Source organism: Eurosta solidaginis, chromosome 1, assembly GCF_040869045.1.
Source record: "Eurosta solidaginis isolate ZX-2024a chromosome 1, ASM4086904v1, whole genome shotgun sequence".
Lineage (NCBI taxonomy): Eukaryota > Metazoa > Arthropoda > Insecta > Diptera > Tephritidae > Eurosta > Eurosta solidaginis.
In genome coordinates this window covers 44,877,073-44,898,312 of record NC_090319.1, presented here as the reverse complement: position 1 = coordinate 44,898,312, position 21,240 = coordinate 44,877,073, and the positions used below count along the sequence as shown (strand labels likewise).

At 35.2% G+C, this 21,240-nt stretch overlaps 1 protein-coding gene across 4 annotated transcripts in view; it reads left to right on the top strand.

The window, feature by feature from the left end:
• The first annotated feature begins 321 nt into the window (after positions 1-321).
• js (jiangshi) overlaps positions 322-21,240 on the top strand; it is a 273,171-nt gene continuing 252,252 nt past the window's right edge. Inside the window, exons 1-2 of one of the 4 annotated variants that reach the window (XM_067788525.1) lie at positions 322-486; positions 7,859-8,222. The gene's annotated coding sequence lies outside the window, so the exon portion shown is untranslated. Of the gene's footprint in view, positions 501-7,858; positions 8,223-21,240 lie in introns of all 4 variants that reach the window. The other 3 variants (XM_067788534.1, XM_067788545.1, XM_067788568.1) reach the window with 3 other exon arrangements.

The following is a 21,240-nucleotide window of genomic DNA, read 5'->3' as shown; positions in this document are numbered from 1 at the left end:
TACCGCTCTAGCAACAAAGTGTATAACTCATCAGCAACCTTTCTCAGCATACAAGTGTGGGTAAACAAATTCGTTGCTGTTTTGTTGATTGCTCACTAACAGCTACAATTGCTGCCAATCTTGCTGCCACCTTTTTTTTACCTAATTTGTTGACTAAGGTGAGTCTGCTTTTGGTCATATATGTAGTATGCTGGCTGCCACAAGACGCTATCGGGTTCATCGACGCTGCTTCGTACAAACGTTGTTGATTGCTTTGCTGTGATTGTTGCTCAGAAGATTTTAATGCCAGTAGCATCTTCATGACCTAGTGTGCGTATGTGTTTGTGAGTGCACCAATCAACATATGCTCATGCTGGGTGTTTTGCTGGTATGTCGCTGCTTGTAGTGCTAAAGCTTTTTGAATTTTTATGCCCAAATGTGCATGAATGAATTTTCAGTTCTTCATTTAACTTCGAAAGGAACAGTTGTGCGGTTTTTACAGTCACGGTACGTGGAAAGTGGTAAAATTGCGAAGTTAATTAAGATTTTCAAAGCAAATTAATTATTTGCAGATTTTTGAGTATGAAATAAATTTTGTGTACTCAAAACTATGTTATTGTGTGTATATCTTATTAAATGAGCGAGCATAAGTTTTTTTTGACAAGAGTTTTGAAAAGTATAAAAGAAGTGTCTTCACCATAATATAAACCGATTTGAAAACTAAAAAATATATATAAATCACATTTTATCTTAGACAATGCACAAATTGTGTGCTTTACTGACATAAATTCATCTGTATCGCTCAAATGCTTTTGCAGTAATGACACACAAGTTGCACGTACAATTGTACTGAGTTTATGATTTTTTTGTTATTGTGTTGCTCCCTATTATGGAAATAAATAAATATGAAAAATCGCATTTTTGTGCTAATGCTAACAAGTTTTCTTTGGCAATAATGATTGATGCGCCCACTATATATGTACATAGCGCCACAGAAATATTAAATAGCTTTAGAGCAGCAACAACAATAAATATTATAAAATGAACTATACCTACACCTAGCGACAAATACTTGCAATGTTTCTATATAAATATCCCTGAACTTTTTTTAAAATAAACCCAAAAATTAACAAGAGAAAACTAGCAAAATTTATTTATTAAGTAAAATGCAAAAAAAATTCAAATTCAAAATATTTTTGTTCAACTAAAAAAATCATAACTAATATAAGAAAAGAGGAAACGTTTTTAAAACAAAAAACAATGTTAAATAAAATTTTTCAATTTAAAAAAAATGCTGCGTGGATATTTGTTTTGTGATTTTTTATTTCGAGAGTGTCATATATAACTAAATTTGTTAAAATAGATTTCCTTAATTTTTTTGGTATTTTTAATTTAAAAATTTTGTTTACTAAAGAAACTATTTAATTATTAATCCATAAAATTTAGTAAAAAATTTGGCATATTTTTTTTTAAATTTTTTTTTTTTTTTATTCTGCGATAAAAAAATTTACCAGCAATATTCGAAGAAAATGTTTATTTAAAAAAACCTCTTTCAAATTCAAAATATTTTTTGTTTTTTTCAACTAAAAAATCATAACTAATATAAAAAAGGGAAAAGTATTTGAAATAAAAACAATGTTGAATAAAATTTTGGAAATTAAAAAAAAATTGTTATGTAGGCATTCTTTTGTAATTTTTATTTCGCAAGTGTCATATTTATTTGTAAAACCAGCATTTTTACAACTTAAATAGTTAAAATTAATTTCTTAAATTCTTTTTTTTTTTTGAAAATTTTGTTTACTAAATAAAATATTTCTCTATTAGTCCAGAAAATTCAATACAAAAATTTGCATTTTTTTTTGCAGTATTTTTATTATACTTTATTCTGCGGTAAAAAATGCTGCCCAGTGTTTTTCGAAGAAAAGGTTTATTAAAAAAAATATCCTCCAATTCAAAATATTTTTTTCAACTCAAAAGTCATAACCAGCATAAGAAATGTGTGAAGTTTTCAAATTAAAAACAATGTTAAATAAAGCTATTTAAATTTAAAACAAGTAAGGACGGGACTGTCTTCGGCTGTACCGAAGACTTGATACCTTTCATGAACAGATGTACATACCTAAACGATTTTTAAGATAAATATAAAATAAAAAATGGCAAAGAACCCCCTTTATCTGAAAGATCGGTTGTATGGGATATATATTATATATAGCTCCGATCGAAATGATTTTTACAGGAAATCTTCTATGATATATTAAAATATATATCACCAAGTTTAGCGTTTTTTTTATTGGAAATTAAGGATGAATTGCCAAAAATCTTTCTATCTTAACGATCGGTTGTATGGGGGACATATGTTATAGTGGTCTGATCCTACCGGAACCGACAAATATGTAATATAATATAAAAATACATCGTTGTGCAAAATTTCATTGAGATATCTCAAAATTTGAGGGACTATTTTGCGTTAAAACAGACAGACGGACGGACAGACGGACATGGCTATATCAACTCAGTTCGTCGCCCTGATCAATTTTCAAAACATTTTTCACGCTTGAATTATGTACTCTTTTTGATAGAAAAATGTACCTTCTATGCCAAGTTTCTTATTTGTGATTTTACGAAAAAAAGTTTTTAAATAAAATATTTTAGAAGACATTTTTAAGTCTGTTTTCTTACAGAATGCTAAATAAAGAGAATTTAAAACTTCAAGAGCTGTTACAAAAAAATTTGGCACTTAAAAACTTCTTATTTTTTAGTTCTTAAAGAAATTTCATTGGACTTACCTAACATTGCAAATCGAATATTTACTTTAAAATTTGAATTCTTTTAATTTCCATTTCTCTGCAGTAGAGTTGTTCGTAAAGTTTATTAATAAATACAAAAGTTACAAATTTTTTTTTAATATCTTAGAGTTTCGCAACTATTTTCAGAACATCATATTTTAAATTATTGTAAAAAATTATTTTCTAAATTAAAAACTTTTTTTTTAACTCCGGAAATTTCAAGTATGTCTTTACTGTGCTTTCCGTTGGATGGCATTATTTATTACTAAAGATCCTAGGGCGATTCCAAAAAATTTGTGGTTCACACACTTTTTCTGATTTTTGTTATACAAATCCAGAGGTGATTCCAAGGAGTGTTATTAAATTATTTAAATTAAACACTTTTTGATATTTTTCAAATCTTAAAATTTTTAATTTTTACAAACAAATTTCAAAAAGTTGTTTTAAGTGTCCATTTTCTGTGATTTTATTTATAAGGAAATGTACCTCCTATTTATACACAAGCAAAGGAGATACTACAATTTGTATACCTTTCTTGAACATGAAATGGTATATTAACTTTGGTCCGATGTTTGTAACGTTGAGAAATATAGAAGGTAGACTCACCATTAAGTATACCGAATTGATCAGGGCGACGAACTGAGTTGATATAGCCATGTCCGTCTGTCCGTCCGTCCGTCTGTCTGTTTGAACGCAAACTAGTCCCTCAAATTTTGAGATATCTCAATGAAATTTGGCACAAGGATGTATTTTTGGATTATATTAGACATTTTTCAGATCCGGTAGGATCGGACTACTATAACATATATCTCCAATACAACCGGTCGTTCAGATAAGGGGGTTTTTTGCCATTTTTATTTTATATTTATCTTAAAAATCGTTTAGGTATGTACATCTGTTCACTATATATTTCTTATCTTATACATCCGATTATTTGGAGATTACGAACGGGATAAGATTATTGTGCAGCCCCATTCATGAAAGGTATGAAGTCTTCGGCACAGCCGAAGACAGTCCCGTCCTTACTTGTTTTGTTTTAGTTTGAAAAATTCTTAAACTCTTAAATTTTTACCAATATTTGCACCCAACACAATAGATCTGCGTAGCTTAAAATATACATAAAAGTTAATTTTAGTTTTTAAGTATTTTAAAGATATGGATGCCCGTATAGAAGATTGTGAATATTGTTCGGCACATTTTTTAAAGAAAAGTGAACTAATGTTTTGTGAAACTGAATAATTCACAAAATGAAAATAATTCTAGATAAGCTAACAATTTGAAAAATTTAGAAATTTTAGGAATTTTTTATTAAAAATTTTAAAGAATTTGCTCGGCACTTAAAAATTATTTTTAATTAATTATTAAAAAAAGAATAATAATAACACTGGCATCGACAGTATTCGCGCTTTTGTCACTGGGTATAATTTTTGGCCTTACAGCTGAATAACCAAAAACCGAAACCATAACGCTCCCCATTAACATTGCGGTGGCGTCTTCAGCGTTATGCGCTCGTGTTAGAGTTGCTAACTCTGCTGTTGTTTTATTGCTAGCATTTATGCTAGAGTGGTTTTTTTTTTTGGTCTCTATTTTTTTTTTATAAAATAGCAGCTTTGGGTTCAGAGACGACGCGCATGCGCACGTTGTGATCTTTTGCACCTTAACCACTGCACACGAAAAAAGAAAAATAACTGCAAAAATAGCGATTTACAAAGTAATCGATCTACGAAAGACTTTCCCACAAAAATTAGTTGCTTTCTGTGTCCATTTTTATTAGCTCTAAGTGGTGTTTTAAATTTTGGATGAGGTTATTCTTAAGCTGAGTATAGATCATTTTATCTAATCCCTCTTGCTTTGTGTTCGTAATTTTTATACTCAGTTGAGCGGAGCTCACAGATTATATTAAGTTTGATTGGATAACGGTTGGTTGTACAGGCATAAAGGAATCGAGATAGATATAGACTTCCATATATGAAAATCATCAGGATCGAAAAAAAATTTGATTGAGTCATGTCCGTCCGTCCGTCCGTCCGTTAATACGATACCTTGAGCAATTTTTGAGGCATCTTGATGAAATTTGGTATGTAGGTTCCTGAGTACTCATCTCAGATCGCTATTTAAAATGAACGATATCGGACTATAACCACGCCCACTTTTTCGATATCGAAAATTTCGAAAAACCGAAAAAGTGCGATAAATCATTACCAAAGACAGATAAAGCGATGAAACTTGGTAGGTGAGTTGAACTTATGACGCAGAATAGAAAATTAGTAAAATTTTGGACAATGGGCGTGGCACCGCCCACTTTTAAAAGAAGGTAAATTAAAAGAGTTTGCAAGCTGTAATTTGGCAGTCGTTGAAGATATCATGATGAAATTTGGCAGCAACGTTACTCCTATTACTGTATGTACGCCTAATAAAAATTAGCAAAATCGGAGAATGACCACGCCCACTTTAAAAAAAATTTTTTTTAAAGTAAAATTTTAACAAAAAATGTAACATCTTTACAGTATATAAGTACATTATGTCAACATTCAACTCCAATAATGATATGGTGCAACAAAATACAAAAATAAAAGAAATTTTCAAAATGGGCGTGGCTCCGCCCTTTTTCACTTAATTTGTCTAGGATACTTTTAATGCCATAAGTCGAACAAAAATTTACCAATCCTTGGGAAATTTGGTAGAGGCTTAGATTCTAGGACGATAACTGTCTTCTGTGAAAATGGGCAATGCCACGCCCAGTTTTTATACACAGTCGTCCGTATGTCCTTCCGAATGGCCGTTAACAGGATAACTTGAGCAAAAATCGACATATCTTTACTGAACTTAGTTCACGTACTTATCTGAACTCACTTTACCTTGGTATAAATTAACGAAATCCGACTATGACCACGCCCACTTTTTCGATATCGAAAATTACGAAAATGAAAAAAATGCCATAATTCTATACCAAACACGAAAAAAGGGATGAAACATGGTAAGGTAATTGGATTGATTTATTGACGCGAAATATAACTTTAGAAAAAACTTTGTAAAATGGGTGTGACACCTACTGTATTAAGTAGAAGAAAATGAAAAAGTTCTGCAGGGCGAAATAAAAAACCCTTGAAATCTTGGCAGGTGTTACATGTATCCAACAGATGATGTTCTGGGTCACCCTGGTCCACATTTTGGTCGATATCTGGAAAACGCCTTCACATACACAACTACCACCACTCCCTTTTAAAACTCTCATTAATACCTTTAATTTGATACCAATATCGTACAAACACATTTTAGAGTCACCCCTGGTCCACCTTTATGGCGATATCTCGAAAAGGCGTCCACCTATAGAACTAAGCCCCACGCTCTTTTAAAATACTCATTAACACATTTCATTTGATACCAATATCATACAAACATATTCTAGAGTCACCCCTGGTCGACCTTTATTGCGATATCTCGAAAAGGTGATCACCTGTAGAACGAAGACCAAGTCCCTTTTAAAAATACTCATTAACACCTTTCATTTGATACCCATATCGTACAAACATATCGTACAAATGCATTCTAGAGTCACCCCTGGTCCACCTTTATGCCGATATCTCGAAAAGGCGATCACCTATACAACAACCACCACTCTCTTTTAAAACCCTCATTAATACTTTTAATTTGATACCCATACAAACCCCCGTACAAACAAATTCTAGGGCCACCCCTGGTCCACCTTTATCTCGAAACGGCGTCCACCTATGGAACTCAGGATCACTCCCTTTTAAAATACTCATTAACACCAATCATTTGATACCCATATCGTACAAACAAATTCTAGAGTCAACCCTGATCCACCTTTATGGCGATATCCCTAAATGGCACACTATGGCACACTCCCTCATAAAATACTCTTTAATGCCTTTCATTTGATACACATGTCATACAAACACATTCCAGGATTTTCCTCGGTTCATTTTCCGACATGGTTATTTTCCCTTATGTTGTTACCATAGCTCTCAACTGAGTATGTAATGTTCGGTTACACCCGAACTTAACTTTCCTTACTTGTTTTAACTCGTTTTGATTGTTACTAAGCAAAATAAATTTCATAAAACAAGTTTATGATTAATTGAGTGGGTCGGGTCTGTTGTTTACTGCGTCGATCCATAAATAAGTAGATCCTACAGGCTGCCAGATTACTCATCTCACACAGTACAGTCATCAAGAGGTGTTCCGGAATGCAAATAATCATTAGAGAGACTTTGCTTCGGCTGGACCATACATCTATACTGGGTTCGCGGTCATTAAGGGATTGAAGGTAACGAAAAGGTCGATGTGTTGGCAAAGGAGAGTGCAACACTCACTGAAATGACTGAATAGATGTGCCAATCCGTTTGGGAGAAATTAAAAGAAGGCAAGAGTTGAATATGATCCATCAAGCAAGAAAGGCATGCATGAAAGCGCGTGGCTGAAAAGTTTCTAAAATCATGTGCAAAGCCTACTATATTAGACTCACAATGTGGTTCATATCTCTGAAGAGAGAAGACTTAAGGCTGACGATGGGCATACTAACTGGACACTGCCTTCTATCGTCACATGTTTATAAGTTAGGTCTCGTCAGTAACATTAGCTGTAGGAAGTGCGAGCTGTAGGAAGAAATGGTTTAGCACGTTCTGTATTCGTGTCCTGCGCTCGCCAGGCCAAGGCCCCAGTTATGAGAGGTGGCATAGTTGCGATAAGTTGAGTCGATAATTTGGGTTCTTCCGTTTGTTCCTAAAACAAATTCTGGTATCACTGTGTCCAAATTCAGTCTATGTGAGATATTTTTGACCAGCAAGTTCAACCTAAACTAACCTAAGTTTATGATATCACCATTATTCGCATTGCTATTTTGTATTACGTTATTTCTTTGTTAACAAATAATAATTTATTTAATATAGGATTCTGGTTTTTTTAAAGCATACGAATTTGGAATTTTGGAATTTCTTAAAGTTTGCAAAAACGTTCTTTCATATACGTATTTTCTCACTTGTATTGTTTTCTTTGCCATTTATGTATTGTGTAAATTTTTTGTTATTTTGACCGTGCCCACGACAACGTTTTTTTTTTTTCTTTTTTAGCATCTTCTCACAATTAAATAAAAATACATGTGTATGTTCTTACATATATACTTTTGGTTTGCAAAATCAAAATGTGTTAATAATTACAAAAAATTCTAAAAAATTAAAACAATGAACTTTAAAACATGAATTTTTAAGATTTCTGTTACAGCGAATCTAGTAAATTTAATTGTTTAAAAAATGTGTCTGTGAACAAATTGTTGGATATACAAACCCTTGTGAATATAAAGCAATTATATAACCAAGTAAAAGCAAATCAAGTTTTTTTTTTTTTTTTTTTTTTTGAGTTAAACTTTTCATTTCAAAAACTTCAAATTTTTGGTGCGCATAGACTGAAAAATCAGCAATTAACGCGGAGAGCAAGGTGAGTAGCAAGAAAATATATTTCGTAGTCTGTTAATTATGAAATTTTAACCTTTTCCTGTTTTTATAAGGCTATGAACGCATAAATGGTGTAACTGACAATTTATGTTTGTTACGGTTCTTACTTACTTACATCACGAGCTCTCATTGCAATAGTGTAGATTGAGCCGTGTTTTATTTTTACATGTATATACATTAGGCCGATCGATTTGTGGGGAGGCAAAAAAATCGCCCATTGCTCTGTGAAAATCATATTCTAGGGATCAAAATAAGAAACTTTGCCGAAGGAACCATACCTCTAAAACGAATTCTGATGTCCCCCCCCCCCCCCTTTGGGTCGTAGGGGCAAATTTTGAAAAATCCCACTTTGAAATGCCTATGTTTTTTCCTTTTGGAGTTTATTTTTCTCTTTGGAAATTTATTTAGTCAGAACATATGTAAATGAAAAAATGAATTTAACTTAGTAATAGAAAAGAAGTTAAAAAAAATTATTAGAAATTAGCGTTTTTATAACCCCCTTTTGGAACCAAGGCATCACTGTGATGCATTTGCATGTCGTAAAATTGCTTGTGTTGTTTTTTTTTTAAGCCACCACAAGACACAGCAGGTAGAATTGAAATTGCATCTACCCAAAAGTTTGACCCAAAGGGGGGGACATCAGAATTCGTTTTAGAGGTATGGTTCCTTCGGCAAAGTTTCTTATTTTGATCCCTAGAATACGATTTTCACAGAGCAATGAGCGATTTTTAAATCGACCCGCCCTAATATACATCTACTATCTTTGCGTTAAAAAAAAAATTTATCATCACTTAGATAATATTTTGGAGACCCATCTAGCGGCAATTATTGAAGATACGTGGCAGTGGTTAAATAACTCGTTACAAAACGTATTGTGCTTAATAGCGGATGCACGCACCCCCCTTGGTCATAGTATATTACCTATAGTCAGGGCCGCGGAGAGGGGGGGGGGCAACCAGGGCAATTTCCCTGGGGGCCGGAAGGTTTTTGGGGGCCCGGTAAGGCAAAGCAGTATTGACAGTACTCTAATTAGGATTTCATAGATACATACATATTTTGTAGCTACAAAAAATTGTTTTAAAATTGAAAATCACTAAACTACAATCATAAGCATCCAATCAAATACTCTGGGGCATAATCATAGTCAAAATAAAATGTGATTTTAAGTTAGATAAACGTTTTTGACACAATTTTATAAGCGCTATCTGTCACAAATGCTTCAACTAACTTAAAATCACATTTTATTTCTATTATAACTATGTCCCTATCGGTTTGGTCGTATTGCTATTTTATTTTTGTAAAAAGCCAGCGACATCTGTAAATACAGGCTGATAATAAACTAGAGCGTTAGTTTGAAAAAATTAGTACACTTGACTTGTTTTGCGAAGCGCAAATTTGTGCAAACATATGAGTATGCCGTGGATAAGCTCACATAGGTCATTGATGAGTTGAAGAAGTTCAGGGATCAATGGTCGATCATGTTTCAAGAATGTAAGGTTCTGGCAGGGAGTATAGGAGTTATGAATACCTTCGCTGAGAAAAGAAGGAAGACAAGAAAGCGCCAGTTCGATGAATTACCTGGCGAATCTCCTGAGTGTGATTCGGAAACTCAATTCAAACAGCAAGTTTTTTACGTTCTTTTGGACTGCTTGATTGGTAACATGACACGACGTTGTGATTAAATTTAGTTTTTTGTGGAAGTATCAGGATATGACGGAAGAACAGCTCAGAGAAAAGGCAGCGGCATTCTGCATGATTTATGGCATCGATATTCTACGAATCTAATAGATGAAATCATTCATCTCAAAGCCATCCACCTAGCAAATTTGGGATGTGAATCGCTGCCACCATTTCAACTTCTGAACAAATTTCATGACTTGAAGATGGAATTATTATTTCCTAACATCTGCATAGCATTAAGAATATTTTGCACACTTCCCGACAGTGTGGCTGAAGGGGAGCGTTCTTTTAGTGTATTGTCTCGCGTGAAAAATTTTTTACGTTCTACTATGAGCCAAAATCGCTTGACAAGGCTTGGAACATTAGCGTTGGAGTCCAGCCTTGCTCGCAGTATTAGTTTTGAATCGGTAATTTCCATATACGCAGATCAAAAAGCACGGAAGGTTTTCCATGTCTGATTCAAGCTCTTAAAATGTACATATTTAGAAAAAGTTAATGTAAGCAATCACACAATGAAATCTAACATTTCATTTATGTAAGTGCTCCAGTTAATCTTATTTTATATGAAATAAAATTGAAAATGTGATTTGAAAAATGTATATATATTATGTTATTTTTTTACTGGATTGAGTTTATTTTTTAGGGGGCCCGTGAACGCGAACTATCCCAGGGGCCCGGCTCGGCTCTCTGCGGCACTGCCTATAGCTGAATCGGTTGCCATGTATTGTAGACACGCACACTTTTCGGTCATAGTAGTGGAGAATAGTGTAGAAAAAGAAATGGAGAGACATATTTCAGTTGCAACTGAGTATAATACATACTGAAATTTAGCAGTACCAATTTTTTGCGCAACAATTTCAAATGTGTAGATAAAGAAAAGCATTTAGCAGTACATATAAAGCTTAAGTGCATATGTACATGCATGCAAAAAAACACAGTTGTTGTTGTTTTGCAATTGATTCGTTTTGTTGTGTTGTTTTTCCGGCAGGGTAATTATATTGGAACGATTTTCCGTCACCTCTTGTCTACTTTGGTTTGAAGGCAAGCCAATTTCGGCGTTGCGCCATCATCAGTGTAGATTTTCGTGCTAACAAGGGATAAAGAAAAATCATTGCAATATGAGTCACTTTTGCACTTCTTTTAGTGTGTGGTTACATCACTTTTGCGTTAACATAGCATTCTAAAATGATCAATTAACTTTGGAATCAGCCACAGCTGCAACCTATCCGACTTTGCTCCAAATAAATGAAGAGAGAAAGAGCAGAACTGAAACCGCTTCACTGTGCCTCTTACTTATCCCTTTGTTAGTAAATATATGTAACTACATATCGCTACTTAAATATATGAATGCCTCATCTCAGCAAACCACAGATAAGCGGGCTTCATATGAACTTGTTTAAAAGAGGTCCAAATTCACAATTTTTCAAAAATTTCGAGTTTAAAACTTTTTTAAATAACGACCTGTATTAAAATTTGTTTTAAGAACGACCCTAACTCTTAATTCCATGCATTTTCAGCTGAAAATATGAAAAAAATGCAGAGGTAGCGAGTTTTTCCACTAAACTCTGAGGCAGGGCATGCTAAAACAAATTCCTGGATAAGGTGTTCCTTAAGTGCTTTAAACAAAGGATTTTTTTTAATAAAAATATGAGATATGTCATTTGTGAACTATCGATCGAAATAAGACACTAATAAGGTGGATTTTGTTGAAGGTTGAAGTAGCGCTCATGCTAACTAGGGACAAATATAGGTCCCACAAATCACTGAATCATAGCACAGTATTTAAGTGTTTATTTAAAATACACACACACACCAGCACGACTTCCAGTGTTGGGCGGGCAGCTGCTTTCCTTACCAAGAGATGAAGTGCGTGAGAGTGTGACTGCTTGGCTTGTCAGTAAACTATGGAGGGTTGGTGCTGATATCTGGCGGGTGCAGCCGGAGGAGTGCAGCAAATGAAAGTATAAAGTCTGCGCTGGTGTTGTTAAGTTCTGTGAATGGACGAAAACGCACCGGCCGAGAAAGTATTACAGTCGGCACTACAGTTTGGAAGCAGGGGAAGGGCGCGAATTCCACGGAGTTGGGCGACACAGTTGGAGGTAGATTTGACCTCCATTGGTGCTCACAATTGACATAAGTAATTGCGAAACAAGGATAGCTGGCGTGATTTGTTACGAAACGAATTTTTCGAATGATTGAATAACCCACAATATTTTATCGTGGTGTATGCTGCTTATGGCGCCAGTTTCCCAAGATCAACTGCAACCATTTGAGATACTATACAGTGAAGTTCATTATAAAAGGTTAAAGTCCAGTTCGTTATATTCCATACGACACAGTTCATTACAGTCCAGTGTAGAATAGTACAGTTCGACGCAGAACAGTACAGTACGGTACAGATCGATGTAGAATAGTAGAGTTCGGTAAAAAAGGAGTAAGATACAGTACAAAGTATCACGATACAGTTCAGTTAAGTTCATTACGGTACTGTACAGTATAGTACACTATAGTACTGGCACTTAAAATTTGCCGAGAATTTGTCTTAGTGAGACATATGTACGCTCATGGGAAAAATAATCCATGCAACCGAACATTGTATACTCAGCGTGAGCTTCAATTGCACATTTCATTTCAGATAAATTACTTTTCTACATAACACGTGGCATCGCCCGTTTAAAAAAAAAATGTCTCCCCATTTCCTATTACAATAAAACTTCATAAGTGAAATATCATTGATTCGAAACTATTCTTTTGCTAAATTATAGCTTATTATTCTATTCTACAAACCTTTTAAATTTGTCTTATATCTAAGTTGCCGTAGTCTTTAACCGATCCCGTCTATTTTTAATAGAAATATTTTCTACTATAGGGAAAATTTGTTTACCCAATTTTATTACGATCCGTTAATTTTTCTTCGACTTATGGCTCCCGAAACATAGAAAAGTCATAAAAGGGGCGGTGCCACGCCCATTTTTTTAAATTTGAAATTTTTCCTATTTATTTATAAATCCACTTTGGAAATGAAATGTTATTGATATAAAGCTCTTTATTGCAAAGATATAGCTTATTTTATTCGCCCACGACCCTTTTAAAAATCTTTTATATAAAAGTGGGCGTGGTCTTTAAACCGATTTAGTTAATTTTTCTTCAAAGTATTCCTTATAGTAAAAGCAAACTCTCTGCCGAATTTTGTTACGATAGGTTTAACGAGTTTTGATTTATGATTAATAATATTTGTAAAATTGATTTTATCACAAGTGGGCGGTGCCACGCCCATTCGAAAATTTTTTTTACAAATTTTTATCAAAAGTGTCAATATATAAGATGGTTTTTCTGAAATAGGTAGAGAGATTTCCGCTTTATCCGAGAAGTTTAAGCATTATGAAAGCTTATTTAAGTCTTTCAAACATTCAAATGTGAACATTCCGGATAATAATCGTAGGTCTATCGATGTTTCCCTTCCAGCTCCGACTATGGATGCTGATCCAAAAGTTCCCTCACCTCCAGATGTTCCACCCCCAACTATTGAATTGATAAATCTGTCCTCTCCGAGTCCCTTAGCAGTTCAACCATGGACATCGAATGCTCATTCAGCTGTATCTACTGTACCCTCCACAAAAAGGAACCAGGTTCCCCAAAACCCCACTGCGGAATCTGAACCGCCGGCTGGTAGATTGATTACTGTCCCGATTAAAAAGTCGATTTTCGTCTCCAGATTCGAGAGAGACACTACAGAAGAGGACCTGAAGTCGTACATCATAAGTAAACTTAAATCTGAAAATGTGTCTATTCGTAAATTTAATTTTAATTATCCTAGGGACATTTCGTCATTTAGGATTGACGTATCAGCGCAACATTTTGAAACAATTTTGAATAATTCATTTTGGCCACCCGGAGCCTTTGTGCGTGAATTCGAGCATAGACGCAACGTTAATATTCGTAATCTTGCTACCGTTCCTCAAACCAATAATGCTGCAAAAAACTAAATATTAAACCTGTCCTTAATATATTTTATCAAAATGTAAGAGGCTAAACACAAAACTAACTGAACTATACTTGAGATCATTTAACTGTAATTACAATATTATCGCTTTTACTGAAACTTGGGTAAAGCCTCATATTTTTAATTCGGAGATTCTTTGCAATGATTACCAAATATATAGAAATGACCGCTTGAACAGAGTTGGAGGTGGAGTTTTGCTCGCGGTACATTCTTCTATACCTTCCGCTGAGGTAAATTTACCTGTTATTGAAGCTACGGAATTTAAGTGTATTAGAATCCAGCTGGGAATAGGTTTTACCTATATTGCCATTTGCTATATCCCACCATCTTCAGATCCCTCGGTGTATATGAACCATATTTCGTTACTGAAAGATATCAGTTCAATGTTGAAGCCTATTGACTCGGTAATTGTCTTGGGTGATTTTAATCTTCCGCACGTATCAAGGACCACATCCGACCATGGTATTGTACCGGTTTCTTCAAAATTCTCCAGCATCGACTTTTTAACTGAAATAACTGAACTTTGCCTAAGACAGATAAATATAGTTCCAAACATGTACGGGAGGGTACTTGATCTGGTATATGTTGATGATACATCAAAATCCATTCTTAGGAGAGGTGAACCTCTTTCTGTACCTGAGGATCCTTACCATCCTTCGCTGGAAATAGTTTACGAATTGGAAGAAAGTTCTCGGAGTTGCACTATCACAGAAAACGACTCTAGTTTTAGATTCGAATTCGCGAAGGCTAATTTTAATAAACTCAACCAAATTTTATCTACAATAGTTTGGCCCAAATACGGTGCAGATATTGACAAAAACGTTTCTGACTTCAACGCCGTCATTCACGCTATTCTGGAAAGACATGTACCTAAGCGTAAACGTGTTTTCACTGAACTAGTCCAAATATGGTACACCAAAGAACTGAAATCTTTAAAAAACAAAAAATCGCGTTCCTTCAAGTTGTACAAGAAGACGGGGTCACACTCCGACTATTTGAAGTACTCTATATTGCGTCATAAATATTTTGAATTAAATAAAAAGTGTTACAATACCTATCTCTGTGCCATGAAAAAGAAAATAACTTGCAATCCGAAAGCTTTCTATAATTTCGTGAACTCTAAACGTAGGGTTAAAGGCTTTCCTTCTGGTATGAAATACCGTGATGATTTCTTTAGCGACGATCAAGTTATTGCTAACTTATTTGCACAATTTTTCAAATCTAACTATTCCGCTGAATTAATTTCTTTGTCTAGTGAATACCCGTATCAACTTTACTCACTTAACGCAATTAATATTCCATCAATATCTCCAGAAAAGGTTCTTACATATTTAACTTCTTTGAAGGAATCTTATAAATACGGTCCTGATCTAATTCCCACATGTTTTCTCAAAAGATGTGCAGAACACATTTATCTGCCCCTAACTGATTTATTCAACATGTCCCTAAAACATGGGGTTTTTCCTTCTGCTTGGAAGGAATCTTTTCTAATACCCCTCCACAAAAACGGCAGTAGGTCATGTGTAGAAAATTATCGAGGAATTGCAAAATTGTCTACCATTCCAAAGGTGTTTGAAGCCATTGTTACTAATCAGCTAACATTTTCCATTTCTGCATTGATTGCAGACTCTCAACATGGATTCTGTAGAGGCAAATCTACCATTACCAACCTACTTGAATTCACAACGCATGTTTCTAATGGATTTAGAGAAAATCTTCACACCGATGTTATTTACACTGATTTCAGTAAAACTTTTGACAAAGTTTCCCATTCCTTGCTTATCCACAAGCTGGATCGTCTTGGTTTCCAACCAGGTCTCACTCAGTGGATATCTTCTTATCTCTGCGGTAGAACGCAACAAGTAATTTTTAAAAATACTCTTTCAGAGGTCGTTAATGTTCCCTCTGGCGTCACACAAGGCAGTCATCTCGGTCCAATTCTGTTCTTGCTATTTATTAATGATATCTGTACCATAATAAAATATTCCAAAATTTTAATGTATGCTGATGATGTAAGACTTTTTAGGTCTTATGAGTCTATTGAAGAACGTCCATTGCTTCAAGCAGATTTAAACTGCTTAGTTGCTTGGTGCAACGCGAACTCAATGCCGCTGAACATCAATAAATGTAAGTTCATGTGCCTCTCTCGGAGATCTTTGCCAGCAGCCTCTTACGTAATTGATAATTTTTGTCTTGCATCAGTAAATTATTTTGTTGACTTGGGAGTCACGATGGATGCTAAACTTAGTTTCAACCTTCATATTATGACTATTGCCAATAAGGCTAGAGGTGTTCTATCATTCGTGAAGAGATGGTCTAAAGAATTTAGTGACCCTTATGTAACCAAAGCCCTTTTTACCACATTAGTTAGACCGATACTAGAATATGGATCACTAGTCTGGAATCCACGATATCAAGTTCATGCAGATAGGCTTGAGTCAATACAGAAGCAATTTTTACTTTTTTCTTTAAGGAATTTTCATTGGGACTCTGCATATAATCTTCCACCTTATAATAGTCGGTTAAGGCTTATCAATCTTCCAACTCTCGCTAGCCGTAGAGAAATGCTAGGCGTATTATTTATGGCTAAACTACTGAATGGACTAATTTCTAGCCCCTTTCTTTTGGACGAAGTAAACTTCAATGTCCCATCACGAGCGTCAAGACATTACAAACCTCTTCTTTTGAGGCAGTGTAGAACTAATTTCGAATTAAATGAACCTTTCCGGTGTTTGTGTTATGATTTTAACTCTCACTCGAATTCATTTGATATAACGGATTCACTTTTTACTATAAGGAAAACTGTCCTATCCTATCTTAACTCGTAACAAAATAAAAATAAAAATAAAAAATAAAAATCTTTATATGCTAAATCCTTAACTTATTTAACAATTTACTATATGTATAATTTTCTACTGTTATGTGTATAATACTCAGCTGATGATTTTTATTCTGCAGCTGAGCAGTTTTAGATCTCGACGCTTAACAAACCTCCGCCTATCAACAACTCGGCAAAAACAGAAACAAATCCGTGCGTCATGCGGATGTGCCCCTCGTGTCGGTTGGGCGGGCTTTGGAGGGTATTAATCCGTTGGGTTTATTATTATTATTATTATTATCAGTCCTCACGTCCAATTTCAACTTTCTAGGTAAATTATTTATTAAATAATCAGGTTTTTTGTGTTTTCCAAAATGTTATATATATAAAAAGTGGGCGTGGTTATCATCAGATTTCGCTCATTTTCATTACCAATCTATCCTGGGTCTAGGTAAGCGCGTGTGCCAAATTTGGTGAAGATATCTCGATATTTACTCAAGTTATCGTGTTAAAGGACAGACGGACGGACGGACGGACATGGCTCAATCTAATTTTTTTTTCGACACTGATGATTTTGATATATGAAGTGTATATCTATCTCGATTCCTTTATACCTTTACAACCAACCGTTATCCAATCAAAGATAATATACTCTGTGTGCAAAGCACGCTGAGTATAAAAAAGCTCTTTTGAAACTTGCGTCATCCTAATTCGTAAATTTTCCTACAAATTTTTATGTTTTGTGCGACTCTGAATGGCACCTGCAAGCAGTTTACACTGCGCAATTTTCACTGAGATGTTTCTAATTAAAATTTTTTCTAAAAACCGAACCTTCTTTGTGGTAGTCGTATACGCTATCGCTACACCATGGTTGACGCTCCTGGCAAACTCCTCACGTTTAAGTTGAAAAAAAAGAAGAACTGTCTGGTATTATGGTTATACCTGGTATGCAAACTAGTTCAGCAGCTACACAGCCCGCAAGAAACTTTAATTCTGTGATAGCGAAATCCATTTAAGACATGTTCTATCACATTTAATTTGAGGGATAAAGAGCCGACTCAACATAATCCGATATAGCGGCTTTGTTTAGAATTAAGCTAGTTGACTAATAAAGGTGCTACTCTCTCCCAACCTTTACTAAACTCTGTGGTTTCTGCCGGCCTCTTGTTAATTTTTGGGTGGGAATATTTCTCAGTCACACAGCCTAGAATGGTTCTTATGCGTAACTTAGATATGTTTCCATAAAAAAAATACTTTATCAGTTCTTTTGGGCCGTTACAATTTTTCCGCAGAAATTTTATTTAAACAAGTAAGGAAGGTTAAGTTCGGGTGTAACCGAACATTACATACTCAGTTGAGAGCTATGGTGACAACATAAGGGAAAATAACCATGTAGGAAAATGAACCGAGGGAAACCCTGGAATGTGTTTGTATGACATGTGTATCAAATGAAAGGCATTAAAGAGTATTTTATGAGGGAGTGGGCCATAGTTCTATAGGTGGACGCCATTTAGGGATATAGCCATAAAGGTGGATCAGGTTGACTCTAGAATGCGTTTGTACGATATGGGCATCAAATGAAAGGTGTTAATGAGTATTTTAAAAAGGAGTAATCCTTAGTTCCATAGGTGGACGCCGTTTCGAGATACCGCCATAAAGGTGGACCAGGGGTGACCCTAGAATTTGTTTGTACAATATAGGTATCAAAAGAAAGGTGTTAATGAGTGTTTTAAAAGGGAGTGATGCTTAGTTCCACAGGTGGACGCCGTTTCGAGATATCGCCATAAAGGTGGACCAGGTGTGACCCTAGAATTTGTTTGTACGATATGGGTATCAAATTAAAGGTATTAATGAGGGTTTTAAAAGAGAGTGGTGGTAGTTGTATAAGTGGTCGCCTTTTTGAGATATAGCCATAAAGGTGGATCAGATTGACTCTAGAATGCGTTTGTACGATATGGGTATCAAATGAAAGGTGTTAATGAGTATTTTAAAAGGGAGTAATCCTTAGTTCCATAGGTGGACGCCGTTTCGAGATATAGCCATAAAGGTGGATCAGGGGTGACCCTAGAATTTGTTTGTACGATATGGGTATCAAATTAAAGGTATTAAGGAGGGTTTTAAAAGGGAGTGGTGGTAGTTGTATAGGTGGTCGCCTTTTCGAGATATCGCCATAAAGGTGGACCAGGGGTGACTCTAGAATGCGTTTGTACGACATGGGTATCAAATGAAAGGTGTTAATGAGTATTTTAAAAGGGAGTAATCCTTAGTTCCACAGGTAGACGCCGTTTCGAGATATCGCCACAAAGGTGGACCAGGTGTGACCCTAGAATTTGTTTGTACAATACTGCTATCAAAAGAAAGGTGTTAATGAGTATTTTAAAAGGGAGTGATGCTTAGTTCCACAGGTGCACGCCGTTTCGAGATATCGCCATAAAGGTGGACCAGGTGTGACCCTAGAATGCGTTTGTAAAATATGGGTATCAAACGAAAGATGTTAATGAGTATTTTAAAAGGGAGTAATCCTTAGTTCCATAGGTGGACGCCGTTTCGTGATATCGCCATAAAGGTGGACCAGGGGTGACCCTAGAATTTGTTTGTACAATATGGGTCAAAAGAAAGGTGTTAATGAGTATTTTAAAAGGGAGTGGGCCTTAGTTCTATAGGTGGACGCCGTTTCGAAATATCGCCATAAAGGTGGACCAGGGTGACTCTAGAATGTGTTTGTACGATATGGGTATCAAATTAAAGGTATTAATGAGTATTTTAAAAGGGAGTAATCCTTAGTTCCATAAGTGGACGCCGTTTCGAGATACCGCCATAAAGGTGGACCAGGGGTGACCCTAGAATTTGTTTGTACAATATGGGTATCAAAAGAAAGGTGTTAATGAGTATTTTAAAAGGGAGTAATCCTTAGTTCCATAGGTGGACGCCGTTTCGAGATATCGCCATAAAGGTGGACCAGGGGTGACCCTAGAATTTGTTTGTACAATATGGGTCAAAAGAAAGGTGTTAATGAGTATTTTAAAAGGGAGTGGGCCTTAGTTCTATAGGTGGACGCCGTTTCGAAATATCGCCATAAAGGTGGACCAGGGTGACTCTAGAATGTGTTTGTACGATATGGGTATCAAATTAAAGGTATTAATGAGAGTTTTAAAAGGGAGTGGTGGTAGTTGTATATGTGAAGGCGTTTTCCAGATCGCGACCAAAATGTGGACCAGGGTGACAGAACATCATCTGTTGGATACCGCTAATTTATTTGTATATGTAATACCTGCCAAGATTTTAAGGGTCTTTTATTTCGCCCTGCGGAACTTTTTCATTTTATTCTACTTAAGATGGTAGGTGTCACAACCATTTTATAAAGTTTTTTCTAAAGTTATATTTCGTGTCAATAAACCAATCCAATTTTTTTTTTAAATTATCTTCTTTTAAAAGTGGGCGGTGCCACGCCCATTGTCCAAAATTTTACTAGTTTTCTATTCTGCGTCATAAATTCAACTCATCTACCAAGTTTCGTCGCTTTATCTGTCTTTGGTAATGAATTATCGCACTTTTTCGGTTTTACGAAATTTTCGATATCGAAAAAGTGGGCGTGGTTATAGTCCGATATTGTTCATTTTAAACAGTGATCTGAGATGAGTGCTCAGGAACCTACATACCAAATTTCATCAAGTTACCTCAAAATTTACTCAAGTTATCGTGTTAACGGCCATGCGGAAGGACAGACGGACGACTGTGTATAAAAACTGGGCGTGGCATCAACCGATTTCGCCCGTTTTCACAGAAAACAGTTAGCATCATAAAATCTATGCCCCTACCAAATCTCAAAAGGATTGGTTAATTTTTGTTCGACTTATGGCGTTAAAAGTATCCTAGACAAATTAAATGAAAAATGGCGAAGCCACGCCCATTTTGAAATTTTCTTTTATTTTTGTATTTTGTTGCACCATGTCATTACTGGAGTTGAATGTTGACATAATTTACTTATGTACTGTAAAGATATTAAATTTTTTGTTAAAATTTTACTTTAAAAAAAATTTTTTTTTAAAAGTGGGCGTGGTCCTTCTCCGATTTTGCTAATTTTTATTAGGCGCACATATAGTCAAAGGAGTAACGTCCCTGCCAAATTTCATCATGATATCTTCAACGACTGACAAATTACAGCTTGCAAAAATTATAAATTACCTTCTTTTAAAAGTGGGCGGTGCCACGCCCATTGTCCAAAATTTTACTAATTTTCTATTCTGCGTCATAAATTCAACTCATCTACCAAGTTTCGTCGCTTTATCTGTCTTTGGTAATGAATTATCGCACTTTTTCGGTTTTACGAAATTTTCGATATCGAAAAAGTGGGCGTGGTTATAGTCCGATATCGTTCATTTTTAATAGCGTGCTCAGGAACCTACGTACCAAACTTCATCAAGTTACCTCAAAATTTACTCAAGTTATCGTGTTAACGGGCGGACGGATGGACGGACGGACGGACGGACATGGCTCAAT